This window comes from Lissotriton helveticus, chromosome 12, assembly GCF_964261635.1.
Source record: "Lissotriton helveticus chromosome 12, aLisHel1.1, whole genome shotgun sequence".
Classification (NCBI taxonomy): Eukaryota; Metazoa; Chordata; class Amphibia; order Caudata; family Salamandridae; genus Lissotriton; species Lissotriton helveticus.
In genome coordinates this window covers 136,466,804-136,483,114 of record NC_136073.1, presented here as the reverse complement: position 1 = coordinate 136,483,114, position 16,311 = coordinate 136,466,804, and the positions used below count along the sequence as shown (strand labels likewise).

Here is a 16,311-nt window from a genome sequence, read left to right as displayed (position 1 = left end):
TTGTTTTGTTATGCTATGCTATGTTTAGTTTTGCTATCACTTTCCGCCTCCTAACCCACGCACACAAAGCACTTTACGAACTTGGACCCGAATGCCTCAACACACGACTGTCCTTCTACACCCCCTCCCGTCAGCTACGATCCTCCAACCAAGCCCTTGCCACTGTACCTCGCATCAACAAAACCACCATGGGAGGTAGATCCTTCTCCTACCTGGCAGCTAAATCCTGGAACTCACTTCCCACTCACCTTTGCCTTACTCAGAACCACCTAGCATTCAGAAAGCAACTTAAAACTTGGATATTCGACAAGTAATTCCCCACCCTTCCTCAAGCGCCTTGAGACCCTATGGGTATGTAGCGCGCTATATAAATCTTTTGACTTGACTGACTTGACTTGACTATCCTATGCTTTGTTTTGTTATGCTATGCTATGTTTTGTTGTGTTTTGTTATGCTATGCTATGTTTTGTTGTCTATTGCTATGCTAGGCTTTGTTATGCTATGCTATGTTGTGTTATGCTATGCTTTTTTGTGTTTTATTATGCTATGCTTTGTTTTCCTATGCTATGTTTTGTTTTGCTATGTTTTGTTATGCTATGCTATGCTTTATTATGCTATGTTTTGTTATGCTATGCTAAGCTTTGTTTTGTTATGCTATGCTATGTTGTGTTTTGTTACACTATGCTATGTTTTGTTGTGTTATGCTATGCTATGTTTTGCTATGCTTTGCTATGCTATGTTTTGTTATGTATGCTTTGTTTTGGTGTGTTTTGTTATGCTATGATTTGTTGTTTTTTGCTATGTTTTGTTATGCTATGCTTTGTTTTGTTATGTTATCCTATTTTTTATGTTATGCTATGTTTTGTTCTGCTAGGTTTGGTTGCGTTTTGTTATGCTATGCCATGCTTTGTAATACTATGCTATATTTTGTTTTGCTATGATTTGTTATATTATCCTATGCATTGTTTTGTTATGTTATGCTATGTTTTGTTATGTTATGCTATGTTTTGTTCTGCTGTTTTGTTGTGCTTTGTTATGGTATGTTTTGTTATACTATGCTATGTTTTGTTTTGCTATGCGTTGGTATGTTATGATATGCTTTGTTTTGTTATGCTATGCTATGTTTTGCTATCCTATGCTGTTTTTGTTATGCTATGCTATGCTGTGTTTTGTTATGCTATTCTATGTTTTGCTATGCTATGCTGGTGAGGGTGTGTGAGGGGGGTGTGAGGGTGTGTGAGGGTGTGTGAGGGTGAGGGTGTATGAGGGTGAGTGAGGGTGTGTGAAGGTGTGTGAGGGTGAGGGAGGGTGTGTGAGGGTGAGGGGTGTGAGGGTGAGTGAGGGTGTGTGAGGGTGGGTGAGGGTGAGTGAAGGTGTGTGAGGGTGAGGGGTGTGACGGTGAGGGTGAGTGAGGGTGTGTGATGGTGGGTGAGGGTGAGGGTGTGTGAGGGTGTGTGAAGGTGTGTGAGGGTGAGGGAGGGTGTGTAAGGGTGAGGGGGTGAGGGTGTGTGAGGGTGAGAGAGGGTGAGGGGTGTGAGGGTGAGGGTGAAGGTGAGTGAGGGTGAGGGTGAGAGAGTGAGAGGGTGAGTGAGGGTGTGTGAAGGTGTGTGAGGGTGAGAGGGTGTGTGAGGGTGAGGAGGAGTGAGGGTGAGGGTGGGTGTAGGTGATAGAGTGAGTGAGGGTGTGTGAAGGTGTGTGAGGGTGAGAGGGTGTGTGAGGGTAAGGGTGAGTGAGGGTGTGTGAGGGTGGGTGAGGGTGTGAGGGTGAGTGAGGGTATGTGAGGGTAAGGGTGTGTGAGGATGAGGGAGGGTGTGTGAGGATGAGGGTGTGTGAGGGTGAGTGAGGTTGTGTGAGGGTAAGAGGGTGTGAGGGTGTGTGAGGGTGAGGAGGTGTGAGGGTGAGGGTGTGTGAGGGTGTGAGGGTGAGAGGGTGTGTGAGGGTGAGGAGGAGTGAGGGTGAGGGTGTGTGAGGGTCTGAAGTAAATGGTGGCAGGGCAGACATCATAAGACAGAGAGAAACACAAATGTTAAGATAGCAGTGCTCGAAGGGGTTGTGAGAAGGTGGAAATGGGATTAAAGGAGAAAGGATGAAAAGTTAAGTAGGAAAGTGGCCAGAAAGGAGACACAAAGGAGTGGAGTGTGTGGCGGAAACAGGGAAAAGCAGAAAAGAATGAAGATGGATCCGAGAGGGTGCAAGTAGGGTCACATGCGGGAAAAGGAAGACTCGTTAGGAGATTATAGGTAATTTGAAGCAGTGACACATTGACGTGCCCTCCTCCTGCTCTGCAGAGAAACCTTGTGACATTGATCCCCAGATGAGAAGATTGTTACGACTCTCAAATTTAACAGCCCTACATGTCGTGATGTTTCAGGGTTCCCGCAATGACATGCTCGTATAGTACAGAAAAGCACCGCCCGTTACCTAAGTCCTAAGTGTGTGATTCTGGACACACCTTCTGCATTAGTTCCCGTGTCTGGCATCACTTGAGCACTTAAAAGCTGGCCAACATCAACATTAAGCACTATACATATTACACCCTCTGCCGCATAATTTTCCAGATTGCACTAAAATAAAATCTGTCTGGGATGGATAAAAAGTTACCACAAAGTGCTGCGTTTGTTGACGCACAATAGTGGCACACCCTTTCCAAAGAAGAAAGTGGTTACCTTTCAGGTGCCAGGAGCTATAGGAAGCTAGTAAACTGGTACTAAAAGGTAAATCTTTTGCCCAGTTGGTATTAATGTGTGCTTAGGCGACACAATGGTGAAAACGCACTGTCACAGGTTGCACTGTTCCGCATTATCGTGCACAATGACACTTTTGTGAGGAAAAAAAACATAGAAACAGAATTTGGTGGTCTGTTTTTTTTTAATAACAATCGAGCAAAGTTTGATAACGCGAGATTCGCCGGAGGGCAGAACAGTCCATGCTGTTCACACATGCACGGATTTTCCACTGAAATGCATGCTGTGCCATAAAAGTGTAACCAGGATGTTAGACCTTCTACTAATTAGCAGCAATTTGAACTGAAATAATGTTCTGGTGCACACCTCATATATTAACCAAAATATATTTATGTAAATAAAGAATGTGAATAAAAGCAAACCTCAATACGAGAATATTCCAGGAGAGTCACCTTACTGTTCTATCTGCATTCATAGCCTGGCTGGTGACCTGTGCTGCGTGAGGAGGTCACACTGCTCTTCGCACGGATAATCTATTCGGGGGTGGTAGACACAAGGTACATACATGTCCACATCGCTGCGGCTACATATTATCAGCATCTCTGCAGTGTGACTGGGCGTCAACCATTAGAACACCTTCAGTCCAGCCGCGACGCATGTGCAACGGTGACGTCATGAATGATGCCAAGTTAAGACTGCCTGGCACGTCAAAGTTGGTATCGGCCCACTTGAGAGGTCATCTTATGAATTTAAGATCATTTCACCAAATGCATCAAAGTAATTCATTTCTTTAGTTTCCAAATGGTAACATACAATTATAAATGAAGGGCATGCACTGCTATGAATAATACAATTAAAATAACATTTTATTCACAAACTGCTTCCACATGGTATGATGCCCCTACAAGGCTTGGCAAGGACACAGCCCACCTATGCAGCTGGCCCGTAGTTGTTCACTGCAGTACCCAGCTCCCAAAAGCCCCAACCCTAACAGACTCGTAACGCGCTCACATTTCTTAGGTTATTACGGGAATCCTTCCAGTTCTTGATTTTATTTTTTTATGTCCCACCTGAAAGTCAAGCCCAGTACAAGAAAGGAGGCGATTCTTTGTTGTGTTTGCATTTAATATTTATTCAGCTAGTAATACAATCCGTTCTGCCTCTAGGCGCTATGAGAATTCGAGCAGAAGACATGTGGAGAAGGTTCGGATAGGTGTGCTCCACAGCTGTTCCGAAGAGCTGGGTCCGAGGTGCTGCCAACCTCAGCCGATTGCATCCTGTGCAGTCCTGTGCGCTGATTTTCTGGAGAACAGTTGGTTGGTTGACCCGTTTGGACTTTAAATTAAGCGAGGTCAGGGTGCAATGGAAAACAAACTTATTCCGCGCAGAGAAGAGTCAGCGTGAGATATGCTGGGGACATGGAGGCACAAACAAGCTTTCAGTACGAGCCCCCTGCGAGGAGACATGGTCCCTTCACTGTGAAGGAGGCTAGACTTGTGTGGTAGAAACAAACAAGAGAACATATTAAACATATCCGCCATTGATAAACAAGCACGCATCAGGAGATAGTCTTAAACGTGTAGCACGCTTTCCAGTCCGTGCGTCCACTGCTTGTGGCAGTGTGTCATCGCTGTGTGCACATACAAAGCAGGACCTCGCAGCCGTGTAAGTGAAACAGCCTGGAGCATTTGATTTGCGGCGGGGGACATTATTGTTTCCTTTTCTCCACATTGTTTACAATTTTACAATTGTAAAAGAGTTGGAAACAGCATTTCCTCAGCAAAATGGCAGATCCCACAAACAAAACATGAAATACAGGTAGTGGGAAATAAAAGCTCTTGGCATTGCTGTGGGGAGGGAGGGAGGAGAAATGCGAGACATGGCCTGGGGGCTGGGAAAAGTGTGAAGCAGGGGGCGGGGGAGCGGATCCTTTTGAAGTGCAGCTAAGCTTGACTTCAAAGGCAGGAGTCAGGCAGGAGGCTCGAGCAACAGATGGCTGGCTTTGATGTGGTGATGCGAGGCAGGCAGGCAGGCGGATAGAAGCGCGTACACGGGACACATGCACTTCTGGAAAACCGCATTTTTTGAGAGCTTAGTTTAGCTCTTAGTTTATCCCCAATAGTCTTGAGCTATTAATTCCTGCAGAATTTAATAGTCGAGACCTAAAAAAACACAACCAAGAAAACCTTGAATGGATAATCTTCTAAATTGCAGATTTTATGTAATGACTTGTCATTTTCATAATGTTTCCGAAATGTTCATAATCACGCAAAAGCCAATTACCCAAATTTCGCAAACCCGTAGTCCTGGCTTTGTTTCCATTCTTTCCATCTAACTTTGCTCAACCTTTATCCGTTGCATTATATCTCTTAGCGAAAGCCCGCCTTTGTTGCAAATTCCCCAGGGGTCTTCATTTTAACATCTGTGTCCGCCCCCTATCACACCTGATCAGATCCATTGGACTTTAAGCCTGTTCATATGCTGATGACACCCAAATCATTACTAGACTAGACCAGATTGCTCCAAAGTCATCAATCAGACGGAAAGGCGATGAACTCACAATATGCCAGTGGATGAAGTCCAACTTGTTAAAAATCGATGCAGCCAAAACCAAACTTCTCCCAGTAGGGAAAAAAACTGATTTGAAGGAGTAACATTCTTTGACTCATGGAACAGGGGGCCTTCCACAGATCTGCCCCCACTGTTAGGTCTGCCTGCTTAGAAAGCTTCAACCTTTGAAACCCAAGTAACACATTCCACAGTGGTCTCCTCCTTAATCTTGTCTTGACTATATTACTACGGCAGCATTCATGTGAAGCTTTGAAGTTTCCCATTGAACAAACTCCGAATCATTATGAATTTCGAAGTTCGTTCTGTGTGCATGTTACTGGAGGTGGGCGAGTCTGCTGAAAGCTTGAGCCTGGCTCGGGCTCAGCTCCAGGCCCTGGTGGAACCTCAAGCCTATGACGAGCCGAGCTTTCATTTAGTTTCAGCCTGCCACCCTTGATCTACCCCCTGAACAAAGAGGTAAAAACAAACCATTGACATATGAGATAAAAAGGAGAGACAAACAGATGCCCATTTAGTGACTGATATGTACAATCTGAAACCAGAAAACCGGGATTAACATTAGCTTCCCCGGTTAACCAAATTGTGTGATCTAAGGCAATTATTTTTTATTTTACAGATCTTCCTTTTTCTTCACTATCGCATATGAAAGCACCTTCAAATACATGAGTTGAGAATACCAGTGGTACAAAAATCTACGGCGTTTTATTTACTAGACTATAATGTTGTTCATCTAGAATAGGTATTTGGGACACATACAGGGTTCACATGACAACTGTGATTCCTTTTAGTTAACTAACGACACTGATGTCAGGGTGAGGTGAGTGATTAGGCCAGGAATTATTTTCAGTTCATGTTTAAAAACGATTAGAATTGATATAATGTGACATATTAACGTCAAAGCATCTGTATGTTAAAGAAGTAAACTTTTTTGAATATTCAAGAGACTTTATCATATATATTCGTAGTGTTTGTTGAATTATTTACATGGCAAACATGTTCAGTCCTTGGTTCGCGCAAGGGCTCCCAGAGCCACCACAGATCCTATGCTTTGCTCTGGTCCGGCTCGCCTGCTCTTTGCTTCCTGTCTTGTGGCTTCAAGTTATTGGACTTGTAAAATTAGGTATCACTTTGCTCAGGTTAAAAGAACTATGGGATTTCTAAAAAAAACCCTTGCATTGTTTTAAAGTTGACATACAACAGGCGTTCTGCTGGTGAGGAGGGCTTCCCGGAGCGCACTAAAGTGTCTTTCTGGAAATAGGACCTGCTTTTATATATCTGTTTGCTGCACCTTTGTGCTGTTTCTAAGCTTTGCAAATATAAGGCACTACTCTCACAACACAAAGGTTTCCATAGCAAGTTGTTCATTTAAAAATTGTGATTTGTTTAGGGAAAAATAAATACATTGAATGTATATACAAAGAAAAAAAACAACAACTAAAGAGCTCAAATCCTTAAACACCAATTAATTAAAATAAAAAAATAAAAACACATGAAGAAAAAATAGCTGTAGCAGAGGATGGTTTCGATCCATCGACCTCTGGGTTATGGGCCCAGCACGCTTCCGCTGCGCCACTCTGCTGTATTGCCACATGCCCCAGGGTTCCTATTTGGCTCTGTATCGTGGAAGAGGTGGGGCTTCTTGTATGCATGAGCCAATGAGGAGCGTGAGTTTCATTGATGCTTGGAACAGACTGGGGGCGGGGTTGTGCGTCTGGATCTCCTAGCCTGACTTACACTCGCCTCCATGTCTACATTTTAAGAAGCGGTCTGCGCCTCGCACCATCGCTCGCCGGGCTCTGACACATTCAGGACACAGAGCTCCGTCATTTTTCCTTTCTCTCTTTTCTGAACCCTTTCATCCTTTGACAATCAGTGCTTTGGTCTGTAAATAGGACTGTTTACGTCTCTGTAGGACGAAATCCAGATGATTTGTCCAATAGAAAAACAAGTCAAGGAGGTAGGGTGACCAATCGCCCCTCCTTGTGCTCGTTCTGCCCTCACCTCTCATCTCCCACCCCCTGCATAGACAGTTAGACACGGTGCCATTGGGCCGCATTGTGCCTCCTGCTTGTTCTAATCTTCTTAAGGAAACCGTAAAGGAAACTGTTCTGTTTTTGGAAAGTGTGATTTTCCTGCCAGCAGAATCCTCGGAGAGCGCTGCCCTGGAATGTGAGGCTTCTAGGCGGGCTTTTAAAAGCTGGATTGTGTTCTTCAGCCTGTTCGATGCTGTCCTTTACGCTTCCTCGCTTGTCTCTTTTATTTTTTCGTTGCTGGTCTCAGATTCGTGACCGCACAATGATGGAATTGGATGCGTTGTCTGTTGCACAGTGGCATGAAGGCCCTTCTGACCAGCACCCTGGGGTGACAGTCATTAGAAATAGGGTTTTTGTATTTGGGAAACTAAGCTTTTTTAAAGAAGTATGCCAAACTACATCTGTACAGTCTTCACATCTTCATATCCAGACACACACGATTAATTAGGTAGGCAAGCAAGTGTCATAGGGGTCTAGTGTGTGTGTGTGTGCTTCTGTCAGAGCATGTGTGTCCTTGTGTCAGAGTGTGCTTGTGCTTATGTCAGAGTGTGTGTGTCCCTGTGTCAGAGCATGTGTGTGCGCATGTCAGAATGTGTGTGTGTGTGTCTTTGGGTCAGAGTGTGTTTGTGCTTATGTCAGAGCGCGTGTGTCCTCATGTCAGTATGTGTGTGTGTGTGTGTGCCCTTGTGTCAGAGCATGTCTGTGCTTATGTCAGAGTGTCTGTGTCTTTAGGTCAGAGAATGTTTGCTTATGTCAGTGCATGCGTGTCCTTGTGTCATAGTTTGCGTATGTGTTTGTCATTGTGTCAGAGCATGTGTGTGCTTATGTCAGAGTGTGTGTCTTTGTGTCAGAGTGTGAGTGTGCTTATGTCAGAGCCTCTGTGTCCTTGTGTCAGTGTGTGTGCTTATGTCAGAGCGTGTGTGTCCTTGTGTCAGAGTGTGGTTGTGCTTATGTCAGAGCGTCTGTGTCCTTGTGTCAGTGTGTGTGCTTATGTCAGAGCGTGTGTGTCCTTGTGTCAGAGTGTGGTTGTGCTTATGTCAGAGCGTCTGTGTCCTTGTGTCAGTGTGTGTGCTTATGTCAGAGCGTGTGTGTCCTTGTGTCAGAGTGTGTGTGTGCTTATGGCAGAGCGTGTGTGTCCTTGTGTCAGAGTTTGTGTATCAAAGCATGTGTGTCACAGGCCGTGTGTGTGCTTATATCAGAACGTGTGTGAGCTTGTGTCAGTGTGTGTGTGTGTGTCAGAGCAAGTATGTTAGAGAGTGTGAGTGAGTGTGTGTGTTTCCACTCTGTAGCTGCTGGCAACAGTGCATACGAACTGTTATTGCTTCACTCACTCACTATCTGAAAGGAGAGAACATGTTTTTAATGCTCCACTAAGTCTAAATCTCACCAGCCACTACTGCAGGAGTTCAGACCAACTCACCACTGCACAACCTCATTAGCGCCTCCAGGAAATTTGAAAGGAGCCCCGCTGATGAGTAGGCACTGGAGGCCTGCCCAATAGTTTTGAAAGTTGAACAAATGCTTGACATGTGGGACCAGTACACCACTAAGCGCCTGACATGTGGGTCTGCTATGGGCTACTCAGAAACCGGTCCTAGGAAGCTTGTTTACGGTCCAGGGAAGGCATGGCTTGGCAGTTTGGGCTGAACTGTTCCCATGAGGAATAGGGTCAGACTGATTTTCATATGCCCATGTCTGAACTGGGGTGGCAGAGTGGGCTAAAGAACGGTGATGGATTAAACCCAGATCTTTTCACTGGGTGTGAGTGTTTGATTGGTTCAGATGCTCCGTCCATCACCACCCCCTTTTGTACTGCTTTGTTTGCCATAAATTGGCAGGGTATGCTCAGACGTGAGTCCCTTGCTCACTTTAGTTATTTATTTATTTATTTATTTATTGGGACATTTATTGAGCGCTGCGCTTACGCACACCGGCGTGTCCACGCGCTGAGAGTGGGAGTAGACAGATGACAGGGAGCACAAAAACATCACGGGCCATTATTTGCTATAAAGATAAGTTTTTAATTTTGCCCGGAATCTGGCCTCATCTTGTTCCAGACGCAGATCCGTTGGCAGTTTGTTCCAGTAAGTTGCCGCCAAATATCTGAAAGACCTGCCTCCCATGCGGGCCTTCTTGATTCTTGGGGTCCTCAATAAACCACCTCCTGTTGATCTAAGCGCCCGTGTTGGTATGTACGCTTTGATCAAATTCGTCAGGGGGGCGGGTGCCCTGCCATTCAGAATACGATGACAGGTACAGAGGGCTTTATACTCCACTCTTCTCCTTACGGGGAGCCAGTGTAGCTGCTGGAGGGCCGCCTTAGAGTGCGCCCTTTTTGGCAGTCTGAGTATCAGCCGTGCAGCCGCATTCTGCAGCACTTGCAGCCGGGCCATGCTTTTTTCTGGCGCCCCCAGGTACAACAGGTTCCCATAGTCCGCCCTAGCTGTTACCAGGGCATGAACCAGGGTTTGACGTGCTTCCAGCGGGAGTAGGTCCAGGACCTTTCTCAGCTTCTTCAGAATCCCGAAGCAGACTCCCACCACCCGATTAATCTGGGGGCCAAAGGTGAGCCCTACGTCAAACCACACCCCCAAATTGCGCGCCTCTAGGCACGGGGTAGGGGTGGGGCCAAGGCAGGAGGGCCACCATGCCGGCGACCAGGCAGACTGGGCTCTCCCTACCACCATCACCTCTGTCTTGCTGCCGTTCAGCTTCAAGCAATTGTTGGCCATCCATTCGGCAAGATCTTTCATACACGAACGGAAGCCATCGGCAGCAAGACAGGGCGCCTGCGACAGGGAGATCACCAGCTGCGTGTCGTCGGCATAAGAGACCAGTTGGAGGCCATGACTCTCCACGATCGATGAAACAGGCGCGACATACAAATTGAAGAGGGTAGGGCTCAAGGACGAGCCCTGCGGCACGCCTTGGCCCAGAGGCACCCCCCTAGAATAGCAGTCACCCTGCCTGACTTGAAAACTTCTCTCATTGAGGAAGTCTTGGATCCATCTCAGCGCGGTGCCAGAGATGCCACCTCTGTTCAGACACTGTAGCAAGATGTTGTGTGCTACAGTGTCGAACGCCGCCACTGGATTCAAGCAAGCCTGGCTGAATACGGCTGATATGCCAGAAACCGGTCCTAGGAAGCTTGCTTCTGGTCCAGGGAAGGCATGGTTTGGCAGTTCGGGCTGGACTGTTCCCATGAGGCACAGGGTCAGACTGATTTGCATATGGCCAAGTCTGAACTGGGGTGGCAGAGTGGGCTAAAGAGTGGTGATGGATTAAACCCAGATCTTTTGACTGGGTGTGAGTGTTTGATTGCTTCAGATGCTCCGTCCATCACCACCCCCTTTTGTACCACTCAGGAGGATGCAGCACATTGGTTACCAATCTCAGTTCCAGATGTGACATTACTAGAGTAAATCTATGTCTGACCTCCTGCTGCCTGTCTGCTGAGGAACTGCCTCCATAAAACAGAAGAGCAATCCACTCCAATCAAGAATCTAGAAGACTACCTTCTCTGCTCCCCCAGAGGCCGGGATGCTGCTGAGGATGCACAGATCGGCTACAGAGGAGAAGCAACAACAGGAGCTCAAACAGGATCAGCTGTGATGGCCAGAGTGCATGTGAGGTGGTCGTGAGTCGTGAGGACCATCAGGTTTGCTCATCTGCTCCCTGTATCATAGAGCTTGACCTCTCCCCAGAGGAACCAAAGCCCCATTCCAGATCCCGACCACACGCGGCTTCTCACATTAAATGGAGGCCCAAGGTCTGTACATGTCCTGTGGACTTTATAGGTTTCTGATGAGTAAGGGGGGCTCCCTGGTTACTAAAAACTCTAATACTCTCTGGTTCGGATGAGTTGCTACCAGTCCATGAAGACATTCTTGCCATCTGATATAGATGCCCAAGATTGTAAGGACCCGGTGGTTAAAGGGGTCTTAGACTACGCTGCTGCGTAGAATCACATCAAAATAATTGATTGCAACCAAGATCACACAGGCCAGAGATGCTGGTCCTTGAGTGTGTCGTGGTAGCTCACTGATACTGCCAAGAGCCAAAGAAAGCTCTGGGGCACTGAGAAGAGTCATAAGGACATTCTTCAGCAGAGAAGACACCTTCCCCACCCTTCTAGTAAATATCCAAGCCAAAGAACCTAACTAGACTGTTAATTTGTGCTTGGTGGTAGGAACTAAACCCATTGAATTGCCAGACCTAAAGAACCACTCAGACTGCAGTGCCAGATTTGTCTTGCATCGTGTGTCATTTTTAGCTACTCAGCAGCTGTAGTGGTGGCAATGCTCTAAGAGTTGCAGACACTACTGTTCTCAATCTCCTGGCAGGGCTGATGTCAGGGGAGATTCTGAAGACACTTTTCAACAAGCCGCCTTTACTTTTTAAGGTTTGCATGAATCCTACGTTTTCAAAGAGATGTTTTTCTTTTTATCGTTACTCAATCATAAATCGCGAGTCTTTAGCCTCTGCCCATAAATGTTTTACAAAAAGCAGGACAGTTATACCTTAGACTAATGACCCTCCCAGCTCCCTTCAGGGTTCTCTGAGTGTTTATCTTTTGCTCGGTGGCATGGTGCATACAAAGACGACGCTGAGCACAAACCGAAGAGCGCCGAAGGGAGAAGAGCTGCTGGGCAGAACTGCCGAAGACCCAGAGGAGGGCAGTCCTACAGAGGACCCCGGAGAGAGTAGAACCATCCAAGTTCATTCACCGGCGCATACTGTGATGGTTACGAAGACTGTCAATTTCTAAGCAAACGACCAGACCAAAGACCTGGACCAGAATCTCCCTCTCTTAGGGCGGGAAGAAACGTAGCACAGCGGGTCACTCCACACATTGAAGTACCGCCCCCAGCGGTGCAGACTGATGATTGGATCTCGGATCTCAAACGACACTGGTGGCTCGAAGCCTTGGAAGATTTCTTAAAAGCCAATGGTGAGCAAAGAGAGAGAAAATGTCTGATACTACTCCTCCATCTGGTGGGTCCTGAGAGCCGATGCCCAATCAGGACATTTTCCAAAGAGGATACAGAAACCTATAAAAGACTCCAAAGGGAGCTCTGTGCCCATCTCAACGCACAGACAGATGTGGATCATAATCGCATGGTTTTCAATACAGCACGGCAGGAACCAGGCGAACCGTTGCCAAATTTTATCACTAGGTTACAAAGTCTGGTACGAGGCTGCCATTTCAACACTTTTACAAATGAGGATGCGGTTCAACTTCGGATAGTTGAAGGTTGCACAAACCCTGACACCAAGCGCAAGATCCTGCAAGGGCATTGGTCGTTAAAGGAAATCATCAAGAAGGCCGAAATTGGAATGCAGATCAAAGCAAGAGACGGATTGAAGGACGTGCACCTGAGAGCAAACCATCAAGATACCTGGGAAGATATAACTCAGAAAACAAACAAAACTGAAAGGAGAGAGAGGGAAGGCAGACCAGCAAAAAGACAACGGGAAAGATACAGTGACAAAGAAAGTGACATGGACTACTCAGAATCAGATGACTCAGAGTCAATCATCCAAAAGACAATTCCAAGGAGTTATTCACCCCCCAGGAGTTCCTCAAGGAGTCATTCAAAGTATGACACACAGTACTCTGATGAGGAAAGAGCGTCAAGTGGGACAGATCGCACTCCTGGACAAGAGGGCATCCTGCACAACAAGTGGGAGAGAAAGACAAACCCTAGAAGACGGGGTCGCACCGGTCAACACCGGAAGTCGGCGCAGGAACATCAGTCGCCAAGCAGTGAAGACGAGTCCAAGGAAACATCTGGCAGGAGAACACATCACCCCCAGATCAGAGGTGTTAGAGCATCAAACAAGCGTGAAGGAGAAACAGGTCGCACAAGACGGACTGATCCTCCACAGCAACGAACCAGAAAAGATCCATGCATCTTTGGCTCCCGCGACAATGAAGAAACGGAGAGGAAATCGTTAACTTCAGGCGAGAAGGACAAAGAGGCAAAAGATTGGGATCAAGCACAAGGAACAAGCACGGGATCATCAAACAACCTCCCAAATGAGACAGCATTGAAGATGTTCCAACAAAGGCACACGGAGAAGCATCTCAAAGACAATTCAAAGGGAAAGAGCAATTTGTCACGGACTACGGAATTCAAAAATCCATTACCCAAGACAGTTTCAAAGAAACGTTTGAGAAGGAATGGGAAGAAGGATCTCTCTGACCCGGAAAGCACGTCTATGGCCCGGAACTCCTCTGGTTCAGAGAGCGCGTCTGTCCGATCCTTTAAAAGGGGTATGACCCGGACCTCCTCTGATTCAGAGAGCGCATCTACCCGATCCTGGAAGTTGACAAAAGACTTCTCTGACCCAGAGAACATGTCTGTTCAATCCCGTGAGTCAACCGAGTCATGGTCCCGACAACAGACATGGCGTCAACCACTCAAACGCACCATGGAACCAAAGGACATCCTTCCCGTCAAGAGCAACATGTCACACACTAAGGTCTCTGAACACTCAGTCACTCCACAGGACAACCTGTCATGTCAGTCACAAGTATATCCAGACACAGATCAGACACCGTCACCCCTGAAGGGGTCCGCGAGGCTGACTCAAAGGATCTACAAAAGGAAAACAGAGACAGTGGACCTTAGTAACCGGATGGGAAGGGACCAGCCAGTCACTCCGCAAGGAAAGCCGGACGTGTCAGGAGAGAGAGATCATCAGATGAGAGAGAAACATGCCTATGCACAGACGCCGGACGTGTCAGTAGAGAAATATCATCAGATGAGAGAGAAACGTGTCTATGCACCGATAGCTCACGAGCTCGCCAGACAACCCGAGGCCGTGAATAAGTTATCGAACCAAACCAAGACCGTCTCATCAGATAGAACCGTACTGTCTGGCATACACGACCCTGAATTGGTGGGCAGTGTTGCTCTCGACCGGGCTAGCCAAAAGGAAGTAAGGGTAGATGCGCCGAATGAGTTACCGAACCAAACCAAGACAGTCTCATCAGGTAACACCGTACTGTCTAGTATACATGATTCTGAATTTGAGGGCAGTATTGCCCTCGGCCGGACAAGACAAAAGGAAGCAAAAGCAGATGCGGGTGCTCGGAAGAGGACCGGAACATTATCCACTCGTGAAAGAGATCGAGCATCTGAACCAACCGTGGTTACACCACCGGAAGGAAATATGAGAACTGCGGACCGTGGGAGTAAACAGTTTACACGCAACGTGGTCAAGAATGCCTTGATCAAGACAACAGAAAGATTGACCAAAGCCAAGCCCACCACTGATTCGACACTACTGAAGCTTGAAGAACAGGCTGTCCGCCAACCCGTGTGGTGGATTGAAGAATTGCGAACACTGAAAACATTAAGCTCATTTTGTTAAGAACGGGGGAGATGTAATATAGTTGACAGTCTAGTAGCTGGGATGGGTCGAGCTAGATGGGCTGAGGGGAAGAGGAGGAGTGAGAACAGGATGGGGGCAGTTAGAGTAGGGACAGGGTTGAGACAAGTTGTATGCAATAAAGCTCCTAAAATATAAGAACCTGTGTCTGTGGTTCCTTGTAGCAGGATGCTACACACACTGCTGCCCTCCCGGAAGGCACTGGTTTCAAAGTCAGGGGACATGCAAAACAGACACAGAAACATCAGAAAGATGCAGATTATTTCTCTGGGTGCAGCTTGTTTGAAACATTCTTGCTGTCTCATCTTTTCTGAGGCTCCGCTGGAGTTTCCTGTTGTCTAAGATGTTGTCTCTTGTGTGAGTGTCTGTTACACTTTCATCTTGTCTGAGATGTTGTTGCAGTTTCCTGTTGTGAATTTGTTACAATATCCTCTTGTCTGCGATGTTGTTTCTAGTCGTGTGAGCCTTTGTTACAGTTGCCTCTTATCTGTCACTGTTGCATGTTCCTCTTGTCGGAGATGCTGTTGCAGTCCCCTCTACCCTGACACGTTGTTGAGTTTTTCTCTTGAGTGTGACACTGTTGCAGGGCTACAGTGGGCCCCTCTGTCCCCTGACCCCAGTGCCACTGCACCTGCTGCACCAGTGGGAGCCACGCCCCCGAGCGAGTGAAAGGTGCGCCGAGAAGCGTGAGTAGGAGCTAATGAACAGCACAGCAACGAGGCAGCGGGGGGATGGAGGGGGAGGCGGAGAATCGAAGAAAAATGTGATTTCTGCACTTCTCTCATGGTAATCTAGATCCCCACGTATATATTTACTCAGAGAATGTCTATAGGAAACAACTGAGAGGTCTACCTAGAGGAGGCACAAAGAGCATCAGTTTCATTCTTAAGTCATCAGTCTCTGTGGCGCAATCGGTTAGCGCGTTCGGCTGTTAACCGAAAGGTTGGTGGTTCAAGCCCACCCAGGGACGAGTTTTTTCTTTACTTAACTTAACCTGTTTAATTCATGTTTAAATAGCTAATTACAACCATTACCTTCCCACAATACAACCTCTAAGATAAAAAATAACTAATATAATTATCGTTACACTATTATTGCTGTGACAGTGCTATAAGGATCATACACACACCATCTATTCCACTCGTTACAAATCAATATATAATTAATTTGTGAGTATGAACGTAATAAAAACCACGGTTGATCGAAGTAAATGAATTCGCCACTCTCTGCAAAATGTTAATTCCTCTCACTGTGTGCAAAAGCTCGAAAGCAGCAGTGCTGGCTGCACAGTCTCGGAGGCGGTAGTGTTCTGTGTCCGACCTTGGGCTGTGCTCTATTTTCGTCACAAGTAGGAGGGAAGGGTGTCGAGTCACCGGCCACACCACGCACTTTATCTTTGGATTCGCTGTTTCCGTTGTTTGGAGTTTCCTCTGCCCCTTGTGGCCTTTGCTCGGGCTTCGAATATAGAAACGTCACCGCCCTTGCATTCCATAAGGTGTGCTCTGATTGAGTGCTGGGATAAGGGCCTGTCCACAGGGTCGTGTCATGGCTTGATTGAAAGACCCACTCAGCATCTTTTTCGGTTCAGATAACGTAGCTGGGCAGGAACAGAGGACATGTGTCAC

At 46.8% G+C, this 16,311-nt stretch overlaps 2 non-coding genes across 2 annotated transcripts; one reads left to right on the top strand and one right to left on the bottom strand.

Moving 5' to 3' along the window:
• Positions 1–6,762: 6,762 nt before the first annotated feature.
• TRNAM-CAU (transfer RNA methionine (anticodon CAU)) lies at positions 6,763–6,834 on the bottom strand. The gene has a single exon. It is a non-coding gene; the product is annotated as a tRNA-Met (tRNA).
• Positions 6,835–15,582: 8,748 nt separating this feature from the next.
• On the top strand, positions 15,583–15,656 carry TRNAN-GUU (transfer RNA asparagine (anticodon GUU)). Its single transcript has one exon. It is a non-coding gene; the product is annotated as a tRNA-Asn (tRNA).
• Positions 15,657–16,311: the final 655 nt, after the last annotated feature.